At 46.8% G+C, this 17,288-nt stretch overlaps 1 protein-coding gene across 2 annotated transcripts in view; it reads left to right on the top strand.

The window, feature by feature from the left end:
* Epac (Exchange protein directly activated by cAMP) overlaps positions 1–17,288 on the top strand; it is an 841,204-nt gene that overhangs the window by 193,830 nt on the left and 630,086 nt on the right. The window lies entirely within an intron of this gene.

Genomic DNA, 17,288 nt, shown 5'->3' with positions numbered 1-17,288 from the left:
TAAATGTGGCGTGTAATCATAAAAAAGAAACGCCTTTTTGAGGGCAACTGACATTTGTTCAAGCGTCTGGGGGCCAGTGCTTTATCTGTCCTGCATGTCCTCATGTGTTTCTTTTTAGGTTGAAGCAATAAGACAAAGCTGCAATTTTCTTTCCTTTGATATGGCGGGAAGGACCAACTAGAAAAAGTACATGGGATCAAATGCTTCAACATCTACAAAGATTTTTTCATTGCCCGCCGTATTTTCGTTATAGAACATGTCTGGTAGTAACATCGTCACTGCAAGCATTATTGCTCTATATCGAATCTGTACTCAGAGCTTTGTTGAAGGCAAATGCCGTAACACATATTTTGGAAATGGTTGGTTTCCTTCGTTACGCCAATGTGGGGAGAATTCAGCACGCGGATTTTGTTTCCAGTGAAAAAATAATGAGCAACGGTACTATCTAATATAGAGTGAAAAGGTAGACACGCATAATTCACTTCCTTGGCATTCGTGAGTCGGCCATTTCTCATCTCTTGCGCGAAGAGAAGAACCATTCAGCTGCAGTTTGGCAAAGCAGCCTCACGGAGATCCTTTGCGTGTGTTGCCATTTCTGTGAACCTTAACGCCTGTAACCCTGGTATTTTGCACATTAAGGTCCATTGAAAGCGTAAGCCATCCATCGTATGCTTTTTATGCTATTTCATCGAAACCTGCAAGACCTGGGTTCCGTGAACGATATTAACTAATGCGTCCGTCTTTATATCTATGGTAGAATTGGCCACACACGCACACATACCGAAATATGCCGCAGGTACTCACGAAATCGGCAGGATCCTTGCTGAATATTTTTCTAGGATATCTATGTAGAACATAGGGACTGCAATGGTTGGAGGGTAGGTTCTGGGACAAGTATCGCTGCCGTAGTTCACAATTACAGCTAACGGTCATTGGCAGTCTCTTGGCTTACAGGGGAAACTATTTAGCGAGAGCTGACTACAAATGCATGTGACCATTTACATCATTCTTCGAACTTCAAGGTTTGCTGCAGTGCGCGGAATTCCCAAAATGCATCCATCAGGAGGAAACTTCGGATTTTCTATTCAAGTATTATAGATTACAGGATGCTTTGTAAGACATGCTGGTGTTTTTAGTGCCTTCAGGCGCCCCGCTTGTCGTCGTCGCTTCATGTTCACGGTGTCTAGCCACCGCAGTCACGCGACGTCACGCACCCAAACACAGGCTTGGAAAACATCACCGCTTCCCCTGGGCGGGATTGAACCTGGGTCCTTCACGTTGTGAAGACGATGTCAAACCCATTGCGCTACACAGGCACAAGTAAACCCATACACAAAGTTCTGGTGCTGATCTTTGCGATGCGCCATTTCCACGTAGGCTGCCGTTGCTAGTCCGCAAAGAAGTACACAATAATATACAATAAGGAAACCAATCAAGAATTAAGGCATTATTCACCCCAAATTAATGATAACTCCATTCAGTGTCTTTTTATATATTTTTGGGCGTTTTCATGGGCTGCAGCGTCCTCTCTTCACAACGTTCGGCATCAACGCCAGGTTGAGACTGAAACTAGGCTAGAGACGGTGCCAGAGCCCGTGTGCCGAATCACTGCTCCGCACTTGGCAGCATTCACGTTGAGGCTAACTGCTTCAATTTTTATACGAAATCCTTCCAGTCCAGAATTTGTTTTCATTTTTTTTAAAGCCTGGGGGATTAGCTTTGCATTGTTGCAAAATGATTACAGCGAATAAGTTAAAAAGACTTTATTAAATGCCGGCAACAGACGTAGTGTTTCCACTACGCCCGGACGGAGCCACTCATCGGTCGTTTGGCCACTCTACTATACAAGCACCGTCGCTACTCATTGCGGTGGTGGTCGCCTTGTTCCTCAGAGGGAGGATGACGCCCCGTAGCTTTAACTCCGGTGCTGCCGTTCGAGAGCCGACAGGATCTGCTGGGCAGCTGAAAGTTGGTCCTCCTTGCTGTACCTTCGCCAGACGTCTTGATACCACGGCAAGAGGTCGGTGCTGTTTGAAGCCTCTACTGGTCTAACCTCACAGTCCCACAATAGATGGGCAGCAGTCGCTCTGGCGTTGTTGCACAACACACACGTGTCGTCTGGGTACAGTTGTGGTGATATGTGCCGCATTATGACCGGGGTCAGTAATTAATTGGTCTCCAGTTGTCTGAATATTGATGCTTGCTGCCTAGATAGCTCGGGGAGTGGCGATACCATCACCCTTCTATTGTTTCTGTAATACCTGATTACACCTTGAAAGGTGTCGAACCTATCTTTGGTCTACATCCACCAATCTGCAGACGAATTCATTACTGTCGCGCGGCCTGCTAATTCTCGCGCTACAGTACTAGCCGTCTCGTTGTGGTTGGCCATTGTCTGTGACACATCGTTCCCTACATGGGCGCGGAACCACTTCACTGTTATCCTCCGTTTGTTAAGGTTCACTGCGGTAAGCACTCGCACTGCTCCACTGCACATTCGCCTTTTGGCAAAGTTAAGCACTGCACCCAATGAGTCACACAGCAATGTTGATTCCGGGTCGGCAATGGCCAGCTCCTCGGCATTCTGTGCTTCGCGTGTTGTGATGCTGGCTGCTGTTATTGTTTCCCCTGTCTTTGCATCAATGACCACAGCCGTCAAGCATCTACGATCACTGTACTCGTCTGCGTCCAGAAATCTGATGCCGGGCACGTTAGAATTTTGTTCAAGCATGACTTTTGCCCTAGCCACTCTTCTTTCCCTGTTGTGAGTAGGGTCCATGTTTTGGGGGATAGGATGGACCCTGGTTGCATTCCTGATGTCAGCAGGAATATCTTCGTGCTTGTTGTGGATTCGAGTGTTTGATGCCGTTTGTAGTCCTAGTTTGGGAAGGATGGATCTGCAAGTCTTGGATCCCTTGAGGCGCTGGAGTTGTGCTACTCTCTGGACTTCACTGATTTCTTCTAGCGTGTTGTGGATACCGAGCTCTAGGAGCTTCTCGGTGTTTGCCAGATCGAGGACACCGATACCTGCTTTGTACGTCTTTCGTATGGCAGCGTTCAGACGGTTACGTGCATGTAGTAGCCATTTGTGGAAAGCCGCGGCGAAAGCAATGTGGCTGATTGCAAGGATTGGATCAGCGGTAGCATGCTGTCTTCTTGCATACCAGATCTTCTATTGGCCACTCGCCTAATGAGCTGTGTTGCTGCCGCGGCTTTACAAATGAGACGGGTGACTGTATCCTTGTTTCTACGGTTCCTCTCAATTAGGAAGCCCAGCACTCTGATCTTTGTGACCACAGGGATTGTTTGCCCGTTGTTAGTTCGCAAATTGATTTTGCTGTCTTGCTTGAGCCGTGTTTTGGGGGGTGGGGAATCAGTAGCTCTAATTTACTCGGGGAGCATACCAGGTCCGTGCCTTGCAGTTGATCTATGAATTCTACTGCTTGTTGCAGGGAGGATTCGATGTGTCCGTCGTATCCGCCTGGCACCCATAGTGTAATATCATCCGCGTATATCGTATGTCTCACTTCTGGTACTGTTTGCAGTCTTCTTACGACGCCAATCATTACAAGGTTGAAGAGTAATGATGAAATCACCGACCCTTGGGGAGTTCCTACACTTCCTAGCTTTCTTTCTTCGAGGGTGTGGTCACCTGCTTGTATCTGTGCGGTGCGCTCCGTTAGGAAGACGCGTACGTAGTTTTACGTCCGTGTTCCCATCCGCAGGGCGCATATCTGGGAAAGGATTACAGAGGGCTTCACTTTGTCGAAGGCACTCTGCAAGTCCAGTCCAAGCATGGCCTGGTTGTCCTTGGTCTTGTTGTCAATGATTTCCGCCTTGATTTGTATCATAGCATCTTGAGTACTCAATTTGCTTCTGAAACCGAGCATAGAGTCCGGATATAGGTCGTTCTCCTCTAGGTACGTTTGCCATCGATTCATGAGGATGTGTTCTAGCACCTTCCCCACGCACGATGTCAGGGAGATTGGGCGTAAGTTCTCGATGCCGAGTGGCTTGCCGGGCTTTGGGATTAGAACGGTCTTTGCTGTTTTACATTGTTTTGGTAGTTTGTCTTCTTTCCAGCCCCTGTTGAACAGGGCCGTAAGGCTGCCTATTGCTGGTTCGCTGAAGTGTTTGAGCACCTTGTTTGTTACTCGGTCCGGGCCGGCTGCTGAGCGGCAGTTCAATTCCTGAACCGCCGTGCGAATCTCCCAGACTTCAATGTCCCTGTCTATCTGGTTGTTGGCCGGTCCCCAGTAGTCGGGGTGGCTTTCCTCGGGGTTGGCCGGTAAATATTTGGTACCAATCTGCTCGTACATCTCTTTCTGTCCTAGCTCTCTTATTGCCTTTTTCAACACTTTGCTTAAGTTCTAACGTTGGCGAGACTTGGTTTTGGTCTCGTCCAGCGGATGACGCAGTAACGCCCACGTCTTACCGACATGTAGTTGACCGTCTGCTGCATTGCAGATCTCTCTCCACTATTGTCGGCAGAGCGCAGTGCAGTGTTTTCGGATGTCACGGTTGAGGTCGGCTACCTTCTGCCTTAACTTTCTGTTACGTTGCTGTTTCCACCACTTGTGGATGTATAGCTTCGCTTCTATCATGTGTGCTAGGCGGTTGCCGATTTTGTCAATCTCCCGTACCGTCTTGATTTCCTTAGTTGCGGCCTTGGCGCTTTTCAATATTTTACTTGTCCATGCGTCTATGTCCTGGATTTCTTCTTGCCCCGGTAATAGGGTGCGATAGAGATCCCAATCCGTCAGCTTATGTATTCGCTTCGCGAGCGGCTTCTCTTCGACGGGGACCTTTATTTCTAGGATGTAGTGGTTGCTGCCGAGATCGAGGACTGTATTGGACCATGTTGGAAGAATGCTATTACTGTTAACCCTGACGAAAGTAAGGTCTGGCGTTGTGCCTCTATCTCTTATGGAGCCGGTTCGCGTTGGTTGTGCGGGGTCCGTGATTAGGATGAGGCTTTCTTCCTGGGTGGCCTCCAGGAGGTGTCTTCCCTGGATCGGACTCTCGTCGTATGCCCACTCCCTGTGATGAGCATTGAAGTCACCACAAACAATGAGGTTGGCGTTGTATACTGCTATTTTGCTGACCGTACTCATGAGAGTTTTGAATCGCTGTCTGTGGCTGCTCGGGCTGCTGTATACTTTGAGGATGTACATACTTGGTTTCCTCTTCTTTCCGACGACCACTTCTGTGATGATGTGCTCGGCCAATGATTTCATCAGGCCCTCCTTTTCTTCATAGAATATTCCTTTCCTTATCGAGGTACATATTCCCTTTCCTGAGGCGTTGATTGGTTGACTCGGAGAACAGGCGTACACCCTGTATCCCGGTAACCGTACGTCCTCGCTTAGGGTCTCCTGTAGTGCTAGTATGTCTGGCTTTCTTGTTGACTGCATGATTTGGACCTGGAGTATTGCCTTCTTGCTATGAAAACCGTGGCAGTTCCACTGCCAGATGACCAGGGTCTCGTCATCTACTGTGCTTGAGGTGTTCCTGTCCATGGTGACATGCTAAGGTGTACGTCATCTCTTATCTGTGGTACGGCAGCAGGACTAAGGCCTAAATCGACTCTTATTTGTTGTACGGCTGCAGCCATGTGGTTTTGCACCACTGGCGGCGCGTATTGCTGGACAGTCGTGCTGATATTCTGCTGCAGGGCCACCGTAACCTTCTGTTGTATGATCGTTTCCACACTCTGCCTGACTGTCCCCACGAAATCTTCGCGGATCTCTTTCTTGAAGCTGTTGAACTACTGTACCAGGCTTGCCACCGTGTCTTCTAACTTGTCCATCCTGTCTACTAGGTTGCGTTCCTTTAGGCTTACGATGGCCCTTCTCTTGGGTAATGGTTCCGAGGCCCCTGCTGCTTCTTGTTGCTTCTTTCCGTTAGTTCCCACGTCTTCATTCATCGGCTCGGCTTGCTGCTCCTCCAGCACTTGATGCGGCTGTTGTAGCTGTTCTTGTTGCCCTTGCTGCAGTTGTATCTGACTTACCTGTGGTACTTGTTGAGCTTGTAGCGGCTGACTGATCATTTTGATCTGTTCAGCCATGCTTTCCATTGTTCTGCGTAACTGCACGTTCTCTTTGCGGAGTACATCCACTTCATTTTGTGTCGCCTTGTCTTGACTTGCCGTGTGGTTGTTCGGTGTGGCGGACCGCTTCGTTGATTCCCCTTTCCCAGCGTCGTTTTGGACGACCTGGCTCCAGCAGACTCTGTCCTTCGATTTAGATCTGCCCCTGCTTAGGTCTCTCCTGTTACTTGTACCTCGTTCCGATCTTTTGCTCAACGAGCGTGGTTGCCTTCCCTGATTCTTAGTTGCAGCACTTTCAAGTTCTGGGAAACTGTTAGACGCAAGGTTGTGCTGCTCTTCCCTGCTCCGTTCTTCTTCAGCTTCCTTCCCTTCGCATATTTTGGTCACCACGTAAGGTGTCTTGTAACTGTTCTTGCAACCGTTGCTCCCGGTGGGGTGGGGGCCATTGAACAACTTGCATTTGGGCTGACATACCTCGTCGTGTCCCTCCTTTGGATTCTTCATCCCGCAGTCGGAACACACCCGCACGTTCGCTGTTGGGCAGACATCTCTCCGGTGCCCGACTTCACCACACGTCGTGCAGAAATTGAAGCACTTATGGTATAAGCTGCACTGTAGCATACTGGAACCTTAATACACTTGTCTTGGTACCCGTTCTCCTTCGAAGGCGACAATGGTGGTTGGGGTGTTGCCGATTCTCCTAGCTCCTAGGAACGGCCTTCGCTGGGTTCCTATCCGTGATCAGCTTCGCTAAAATCGTCTCTTGCGAGTGGTCGAGCGGCGTGTTTCATATAACGGCCTTCGTCGTGCCCTAGGGTACCGTCGCGTACGCTCTCACCTCGTACTTCTTCCCGCTGATCTCGATCTCCTTAATCATAAAATATTTACATTCCCACGCATGGTCTGGTGTACTCACGATGATAATGTTCTGCTCCTTGTTTGCCACGAAAGCGTTTTGCTCCGTATTGGTTATGGGTATGCCTGCTGCCTTGGTGATAGCTGTCTCGATGGCCGGGAGCGGGGACTTCGCCACGCACAGTCCACCACGCGGTCTTACTCTAATTTTGCCGTCCTCTCTCGGTAGGTTAGTGCTAAGCCTTGCTGCCATCGTAGCTGCTGCCACTGCCTTCCTTTGAAACGTGTTGGCTTCCGTTCATGCTGCTGGCATGAAGCCCAAAGCTCGGTCCTGCTTTGGCTTTTTATTGCGGTCGACCGTCGTCCAGCCTGCTTCTGTCCTTGGTTGTCCGATGTTATTTCCTCTCCTGTGACCTCTAAACCCATTCGGCCCGTGTCGTTAGTGGTGAGGATCCCTGACTCCTCGGTCTCTGGTGGCATCATTCCTGCTTCAGCCATCTGTAGCGGCGTTAGGCCTAGCGGCCTATCAATGCCATGTATTGCGTTCCGAATCGGTTAGGCTTAGCTCCGAAGGGAGAAAAACTCGCCAAAAAATCCCAAGAAATTGTACCACTTGAATAATTCCAGTATCGGCGTGTGCGCGATGACCTCTGAGATCTCCTGGATCTATAAACTTTGCGATACCAATTATTTTGACTCGTTGATTAGCATTAAAGCGGGAGCCCGTTTGGAACACGACCGCCAGTTCAGGCTGCGATCATTGGTGTTGAGTAGAGCTAAGCTTGTTGCCGGCAAAGGGTGACAATTATCAGACATTTGTGACACACGTTTACCCTTTACTTTAACCTGATATAACTCGCTTGAACGTCTTGTTGGCCAGCCAGGCAGTGATATATAGTTCTCCAGTATCGATCTTCTAAACACGTATCCTCAATCGCGGCGGATGTCGACTTCGGCAAGTGGTTTATTCGGCAGCCGCAACAGTGGATCAGTGACTCGAGCGTTTCTCTGCTGAGCATGAGGTTTTGGGCTGCGTTATAGGGTGGCGTTACTATTTTTCTGGCGGAGGTGACGAAGTGTTGGTTTTTTCGCTAGATTGACCATCACGTTCCACGAGGGCATCAGCAGTTGAGCACCCGCCTTGGTCGCTTTTTACAATCAGCAGTCCTAATATCTGTAGTTTGTTCGAACGTCCAAATACAGGGTCAGAATAGAGATCGAAAATCAATTTTGATCGGTTAGAATGGATGTTGAAAAGCTCGAAAAGATTTTAGAACTCTACAACGTACCGAAGGAAACCTTAGCCAGCATAACGAGAGCCGTAGAGGTGCGAGCTAACCGGCGAAATAGGAATTAAGGCTGGAGAAACTGCCGATAACTTGTTGTGCCTCAGGCTTGAAAACTTCTGCAGTGCTTCACCTTGCCGAACCAAGATTTCATTCCCCAATGGGTGACTGTGTTACCTACTACTTTGGTGGTTTTGGGGGGGAACGACTGTTTTGGCGTTAAAAAAAGGCCAGCCCTAACGGGTTGGCTAAAGTCGGGAAAGAAGGCGTGCTCAACGGGGGCAAAATAAAAAAAAACATTAACTTCTCATGGAGGCGAAAGAAAAAAGCACCCATGTGTCGAGATATCGGCGTACGTGAAAGATCTCAGGTGGTCAATAGTCATCCATTAAGGCGCGCCTCATACCCCAGGTGTGGCTTCGGCGCGTTAAAACGCACCATCAATCAGAATAACATTAACATGTTGTCTGTTTGGTACCTCGGGTGCATAAATCCATTATTTTTCTAATCTCACGCGAGCCATTCATACTATGATAGCGCAGGCTGGTATCTCAGATGGCTTCAGAGTCGTCTTTTTTCTACGATAGTAGGGAACTCGGATCAGTCATTATCAGGGATGAGGGCCCAAAAATGTTTCCCGCAGAGGGAGCAGTTCACGATATCAGGTAGGCACCATTTCGAAATTCACGATATCAGGTAGGCACAATTTCGAAACAATTCACTTCACTACGCTATCTTGAACTTGCCCACGTGCTGATTTTAGCTTTTATGAACAAAAGGTAGAAATGGGCAACGGAAAAGAAAAGTTGTTACACTTAACTACGCACAGAACATGTCTCTCGACGCGTGTACCGGGGAATCGTAATTTTAATGGGTGTGCTGCCTCTGATTACCACCCTGAAGTGGTAGAAGAGTACAAAAAAAATTATTTCAGCAGCATGGGAAGGCCGATAAAGCTTATTCTGGGTAAGCTTGTCACTGGTGATTGCGGCGAGAGACGGCTGCGAAAGGGAACAGACCTGTGCATATCGACAACCAGCACTGCGGAATAATGGCTGCAGTCTTCTTATCAGCTACCTAAGCAACAGCTTCGGCCAAAAAAGGCTTATCCGGGCTTGCCTTTTTATTCAGCAATTACTTAATTTAAAGTCATCATGAAAGGCAAGGCAGCAATCTTGCTTGCATTGGAAATATAGCATCGTCTGGAGCCACTATTAAAATACCAAAATCAGGAATCTTGTGCGAGCAATATGGTCCCGACGCTCAGTTTTCCGGACGTCAGGAATGTAATTCGAAATATTTTCACTTACTGGCTGTAGTAAGAAGGCATGGTTGGCGCCGCTTGCAACCAGGAAGTTGAACGTTTCTTGTCTCCCAGAAAATGACATCAAATGCTAAAGAAACGTGTGCCACACTAAAATGAATTCACAACACCCCATAGACACGAGATGTAACAGATGAGGATTGGGAAGTCCTTGCAAAAAACAACGTTTCGACGACTCTTGCCCTCCATCATCTCTCTGAACTCACGAGATGAGCATGGGGATGGTGGCGACGTGTCTTCAAACCACCGGAATCCATAGGGCCAGCAGAAGCTGGGTGACTGGACGCAATAGCTTTTCTGGAGACACACTACAGTCACCATGCCTGTTTGTTCCCGCGCACAATTTAAATATTATACAAGAATTTTCTGTTTCTCAGTCTTTCCGCCCACTGGTTTGCTGCTTGCTGCGGTCCGTGTTGCTGGCCGCCAGTTTAAGGAAACCTATTGAGGCCTGTTGAGGCCTGTTTCGTCTTCAGTTTGTGCTGCGAATACAATGTCCCTGAAAACATTTGTCACTTGTTTACATCGTTTTCTTTTATACTTCAGAGGATTTATTTATCAGGTCCAACAATATTCACAGCTGATAGTACCGTTACCTGGTGAGTAGGAGCGCTTCAGCACAGTAGCGGGCGCAGTGTAGGTAGAGATATCCAAAACACCTTTCAATTTATGTTTATTCTGCTTCTGCGATGTCATTTCATTTTCGTTGCCGTTAGAGAAAGCGGGAAAATATTTTGCTCCTTTCTGGAAGAATGAGAATTTGAAATCTGCCACATGTATGGATAGTGATGCATAGTTATCGCAAAATTCAACAAAAATCCCAGACATCACCCCGTAATAAATATCACAGTTTGTGCGCCCAATCAATGCAGTTCCTGAGCTTTAGAAATACAACATTCGAGGAAGCAGTAGAAAGCAGCACCATGGAGACGTTCAAGAGCAGTGGAAGCGCACATTGAAGTTTCATTTGGCCTTCTTTTCGATGCCATCCACGGTCGGAAGCCCTTCCATTCTTATTTCAACGGTTTAGGTCCTGGCATGCTTCATCGCGTAACTACCAGCTGTGCTCTCCCGCGCTGAACTCAGAAACTATCGGACGCAAGCACAGCAAAAAATAAGTGAAGAAGCCAGATGGTCGTTACGTGTTGTATCTTGCCATGTACTTTCAGCTGCGATTGCTGCATGAAACTTGGCTTTTCTGCTGTCGTAAGAAATAAAGGGAAAGCTGGTATATAAACATGTCCGGCCTCATGTATTGCAAAATGTGCGTCGGTTTCAGCCTCCTAATCTCTATTCCAGCTCGCTTCCCCTTTACACAAAACGGTAGAGAGGAAAACCTCTCGGCTCAAATTTCCTCAGTTAACCCTACAGCCCAGGTTCCCTTTTCACCTCAGTGAAGAAACCAATGACAAGGCGGGGCCCCAGAAGGAATTCACGCTATGAAGTCTCAACTGTAGGTACAGCGTAGAAAGAAGCTGGTGTCAAAATTCCTGTTAGGGGAAAAGTGTGCAGACAGGATTGAGAAGAGTGTTCCGGGAAAAAAAACATTGCTTCGATGCATGTCCTTTTTGCTTTTCGAATTTCTGCGGCGCCGCATGGCTGCCCGCCTGTCTTTCTGATTTAGCGCTCAAAGCCGCGGTTGTTTGTCCTTACAGGTGTATGGCCTAACTAGATATCTTGTTTACAAGAAAATATTTTTTGTTCTCCTTACCCACCTACATTGCATCGGCAATATTTTTCATACGTTTATAATTCACACTTGTCAAACAGGGTGGAAATACATAACATTTGCGTACCACGAAATACAACGACACGTGTACGAAAACTCAAAGGACATCAGACACACAGCCTGCCCATGGTTAGTACAACAGGGGACACACTGGAAGACCAGGCTAACACACTCGCACAACACTTCCAACTCATGTTCAGTTAAGCACACTACACCAATAATTTCATAAAACACAAAACATCCTTCGAGAAAAAGTCCTTATGAGGCCATAATACGTCCACATCCTCTTATGACACCCCTTTTTCACTTCATGAGCTGAAGGTAGCACTTAGTATTTGAAAACATTCAGCTACAGGTGCAGACAAGATTTCACACACAATGATGCAACACTTACATGCATACACACTTGAAACACTGCTTCACCTCTACAATAATATATTTGTTTCGGCCGGCTTCCAGGTTCTTAGTGGGAGGCCATCGTAGTGGCTTTTTGAAGGAGGAGAACTGCCCTTCCTCTCCGGCAAGTTATCGCCCCATCTCCGTGACAAGCTGCCTATGTAAGCTCGAGAAGATGATAAACAGGAGATTCGTGTACTTCTTGGAGTACAACGGTCTCCTCGAGAGCTGCCAGGCAGGCTTTAGGGCGGGACGATCTACCAATGATCAACTCGTTGCATTAGAGTCGTATATCAAAGACGCTTTCCTCCACAAGCAGTATTGTATGACGGTATTCTTTGATCTGGAAAAAGGGTACGATACCGCGTGGCGGTACGGCATCCTAAGCGACCTGAAGTCATTTGGCATGTCGGGTAACATGCTAAACACGCTTGCCAGCTACATGTCTGAAAGAACCTTTCGTGTAAGAGTTGGAAGTGCACTCTGTAGGGTTCATTTGCATGAAAATGGCTTGCCGCAAGACGACGTTTCGTGTTGCAGTCTGTTTATTGTAAAAATGAACTTACACAGAAAGGCATTGCAACCATCAATTTCCTACCCAATCTCTGTAGACGACGTACAATTATAATTTAAGTCTTGTAACCTGTCTATCTGCGAGCGCTAAGTCCAGCTTGGTGTTAACAAGCTAGCTGTCTGGGCAGACAGCGACGGTTTTAAATTTAATCTAGTAAGGTGTACTTGTGTTTTGTTTACGAAAAGGCGTGGCATTAGGCCGGATCTAGACATCAAACTCAATGGTGTCTCAATTCCAGTAAGAAATGAACACAAGTTTTTAGTGGTAGTCCTCGACGAAATTCCTCGACGAAATATTATTCCACATATAAAACAACATAAACATAAATGCTCAAAGGCTATGACGACACTCAAGGTTCTCTCCCCCACTTCATATGGTGCTGACAAACAACTGCTTTTACGTGTTTTTACTAGTCTGACAGGTTCACGATTGGACTATGGAAGTGTTGTTTATGGATCAGCAAGTAAAATATCCCCCGGAATGCTGGAACCAGTGCGTCATCTGGGGCTTCGAATGGCGTGTGTTGCATTCCGCACTAGCCCTGTCGAAGCCTCTTTGTGGAGTGTAATAAATGGAACCTACAACGTCAGCGAGCGCACACAGATCTCCTTTGTGCTTTTAAAATTTCATCAATGCCTCACCATCCTTTTAAATCAGTTTTTATGATACATCCATGACTGAACTCCCGCTAAATCGACCATCGTTCTCTGCGCCCTCCTCTTACAGAGTTGGGGAGAAAGAGTCAGAGCTTGCTGTCTCCTTTTTAGATACAATCCAACTTCTGTAACAGATTTTATAGCACCATGGCATCTCCGCCCTGTATCATGCGAAACATGTATCACACACATATATAAAAACCGAGCTCCCAGATGTGCAATTTGATGTGCTGCAACTCCAGCAGTTCCTGTATTTGCAGCAGAAGTATCACTGTTCTGACTTTTATGCGGACGCCTCTAAAACTGCCACCTCTGTACCTCGCGCTGCGCGTGGACCCGGCCTTAATGCCATTAAAACCCTGAATAGTAATACTAGTATCTTTACGGCAGAGGCTTATGGTGTACTTCTTGCTGTTAATCATATACTTCAAAGCCACATACCACAATCCATTATCTATACAGATTCTCTCAGTGTTGTGCGGGAATTGTCGTCAACAAAGTCTTACAAAAACCACGTTGTCAATCTGATAGTCAAAGGTATGTAGTCAGAAGGTCTGTATATGTCCACAAATTTTAACTGGTCCTTTGCTGGTCCTTTGCAGGCATTTACATGGCAGGGGCGCCAGCCAGCTATCGTCTTTCGTCGACATTTGCAACGAAAGCAGCATATAGGCGGCCCTTTTCCCAGATGATTTTATAATGGTCATTTTATTAGTGCTCCGCAATGTGGAAATTTAGAATTTCTACATTGGCGTGAACCTTAAGATTGTTGGCTGTGAATGAAGCTTGATTATGTTTATTACAAGTCCGAGGAAGACTTCGGTGCCAACCGCTTATTTAAAATTTTACAATAAAACGAACGTTAGAAAATAACATCAGTTTTGACAGAAGTCGCTCAAGAAGCCCACTTATTACATGTCCCATTTAAACCAGAACTACTGTGCATTATTCTTAAAGGAATCGGTGGTAATTTAGGAACACAATTGGAACGCACAGGCCAACCTTCTTGTTCACTTTCATTTTTTGAAGCAAAAGATGGAAATACTTGTATGCTTCGGGTTCAGGGGCGTAAACTAGGTACGATTTTTCCAGGGTTGCGAATTAGGAAATTCTCGTTTTTTTTCAATCTAAAAATAAAAAATAAAGTGACTCAGCAAATATAAAAGTTTTCGCCTTCTCCTTACATTGTGTTTGTTCAGTTTTCTAATTATGACTTGGCCCTGCGCTACACGCGTACCTTTTCTGTCTGAGTTTGGTCCCATACTGTTTTTGTTGCTGAGCTCCTTTGTATTTCTGGGGTGTTCCCTGCCGTCGCCGTGCTTTTATGGCGCCTACTGTGACGTTCGTGCCTTTCTTCCGCTTTCCGCTCTGACAACTGCATTTTGTAGCCATACTGAATTCCATTTTCCGAACGTTTGTCTCATTCGCAAACCTGTTTTCAAGGTAAGATATTTTTTAAAAAACGTTTGTGATTAGCCGTCACCTAGGCTATAATCTTGATATTTCCGAAACAATTACCCGCGCACGAACGCCCACAAGTCGCAAACTGCGATGACGGCGTCTTACATTAATAACAGCTGGACGCTATCATTTCCATTCTCAACGGCGGTGTGGGCGATGACAGCGTTGCTCGAGTCAACTGCAAGGCCCGGACATCATCTTCGCAGCCCGTTACACATCATATCGGTGGCAACATAAGGATAAATTGAAGATTCTTCACCCTGTGCTTTGTTCAGCATGCACCAAAGGCTGTGATTTCTGGTTACCACAACAGCCACGACAAGTCGGCATCATTGCTTTTCATCGGAGACATTACGACTTCTGAGATTTGGGGAACAGGTAACATGAATGACGCCTACGGCGTGTATTTCCTTAGCTATACCCCTTCCCACTCATCACTGTCCATGTCAAGAACTGGCGGTGCGATTGACCGCGAGTTCGCCAGAGGATTTCATGCATTTAGCTTTATTTTTTGCTTTTGGTATTTATTTCTCGCGGACTAGCGCACTGCTTCCATTTTCGTCAATACTAGCATATTCCTGGGATCCGCCACGTATTCTCTCTATACACCAAGCACGTTTTGTGTAGCGGTAAGTTTCGGGGCACGTTCTGTTGTTAATGTTACCATTTGACGCTTCTAAATTACGCAAACGCCATCAGAGTTTACCCTCGCGCACCGAGCTGTGGCAGCCTGCTTACGGGCACACTTACCCTGCACGGAATCTTGGCTGAAGCATTAGCTTTTCGAAGAGCCAGTATTGATTGCTCTAGGGCGGGCATTACGAAAGAACGCAACCTTACCCCCCGCTGTGGCCGGCGTCTGGTTTCTTTTCGAGGCCCTCCCTCGGTGGCAAATGCTTGCTACCGACGGGTTTGGTTCGCTAGCTTTACTTGGTCTTTTGCTTTTGGAAAGGAGGCACACGGAATAGGGGACTTGGCGGTGGTCTAATTAGCACCGAGGGAAAAAGCAGCACGAGCTTATTGGACGGTAGGAAGCTTCTTTGAAAGGAGAAGCCTCCGTTTGGATCCTAAGAAGCGGGAGTAGCATCGAAGCAAGCAATAGGAAATGGAGTGAAAAGGAGACACAAAAAAAAAGTCCCTTATAGAGAACCGAAGGTTATAAAGGGGCTTCTGCTAAGAGAAGTCTCCGTAGACGCTTCCTCCCTGGAGTCTGTCGTTTAGACAGCCTTCAGTCTATATAAAAGGCAGACGGGTGGTAAGCGGCCAAGAATTTTTTTAGACCCTGAAGTTGGAAAAAGAACCGGCAGCTTCGATTATACCAATTGAAGCTCTCGATCTCCCCTAATCCCTTCCCCCGCCGCCAGTTTTACTCGTCACCAATGGGCGTGGTATTGTTTATGCAAACGCCTTCTCTGTACCTAATACTAAAATATCTCCTGCAAAGATTGTCAGGAAATGTTGCTAATTTTTATCCAGGGATACCAATTTCCCATTTACGACAAAACGGCCCATTCCCCTTTATGTAGGGATACATGTTCTTTCGGTTTTCATAAAACAAATCTTGTTGTAATCCGTCATTGCGGCTTCAGTTTCTGCCCGAAGCATTTTTGCTTAATTATCTGTTCTTTAATGTTCCTCCATGTTTTAAAGCAGTTAAGCCTCACTACGATTAAGATATTTGCTTGTGATGCAGTGCGTCACACTACCCCACTGAATTTATCTTTTAATGGAAGCTGGACATCTTACATAAACATCTGTGACGAGACAATGCCCAATATTTTTTGTTTGCAAAGTGAAGTTTGCCAGCATGCAAAGCAAAGTGTGCAACCGGTTTTATATACTAAACTACGGCGATCATTTTGCAGTCACTGTCGCCGAAAGCACCGTAGATAACATTGAACCGGCTCCAATGCACAACAGCCATCGCTAATGAACTTTCCGCTGTTTAAAATTCTGCGGTTACAGGGAAGTCTGTTTAACATTATGTCGCTACGCGGATGTCGGTACCCGGAAATAATGCTACACTTTGCATCCCTACGGGCTCATGGGATACGTGCTGTAGAATGACGTCGTGCCAGTTGTTTTCACATTCGTGCTTCCTTACTATGTTTTGATTCCCAGCCACGCGGCACGCAGGAAACACATGTGCTGGGCTAGTTAAAGCAGTCGATAAAGCATTGTTTGTGCCATACGATCACGCAGGGGGATTAGACATGCCGCAATGCGCTTGGCATTGCGTGTTACTGTTGCCGATGCCTACCATTTTGCCATCTCCCTAGGATACATGCCTTGCATCTCTTAAAGTACCCCTTATCTTACGTGCATAGCAATATTTCAGGCATCTTTCGCGGACCTAATGCCTTCTATTTTCAAATAGAAGTTTTTTTCTTGAAACCCCAAGTATCGTCTTCAGAAATATTGTGAGGCGATTGCGTGAATGAATGCGTAATGGCTGCGCAGTTATGGGGAATGAGCGATTTTACCATCTCTTGCAACCAAGCTACTTTTTTGGCGCTCGTGTGGCATTACGACCAACCACGAATTTGACATATATCGGCCGCATGACCTCTTTTGGTGTGAACAGGTTGTGACTGTGCGGTCGTGTCATTTTACGACGGAGGAGGAGTTCTGGACCAGCGTGGTAACGCTGATATGCACACGTGTATGGCGACGTTCCTGGGCTAGAAAAGATTTAAGAGCACGCATTCAAAGACACTTTTCCCTGCATGCGCCATAAGTAATTTCTTAGAGGTTTCGTGACGCTCTACATTACAATGAAGCCGTCGGCACTCCCCGTACTCCTTTCGTTAATGGAGTGTCTTCTTTGGTCACTCAACTTTGTCATGGTAAAGACGCAGGGCGCACTTCTCAAGGACTTCGAGAGAACCTAAACACTGCTGGGAGGCTGTTCATGTGAAAACACGAATGTTCACTTGAACACCTAGGACGCTTTGTTTC

Source organism: Haemaphysalis longicornis, unplaced genomic scaffold (assembly GCF_048455015.1).
Source record: "Haemaphysalis longicornis isolate Haplotype H1 unplaced genomic scaffold, Haemaphysalis longicornis Haplotype H1 scaffold_2, whole genome shotgun sequence".
Taxonomy (NCBI): domain Eukaryota; kingdom Metazoa; phylum Arthropoda; class Arachnida; order Ixodida; family Ixodidae; genus Haemaphysalis; species Haemaphysalis longicornis.
Note: the sequence above shows the minus strand (reverse complement) of the source record. Positions and strands in the feature narration are given on the sequence as shown.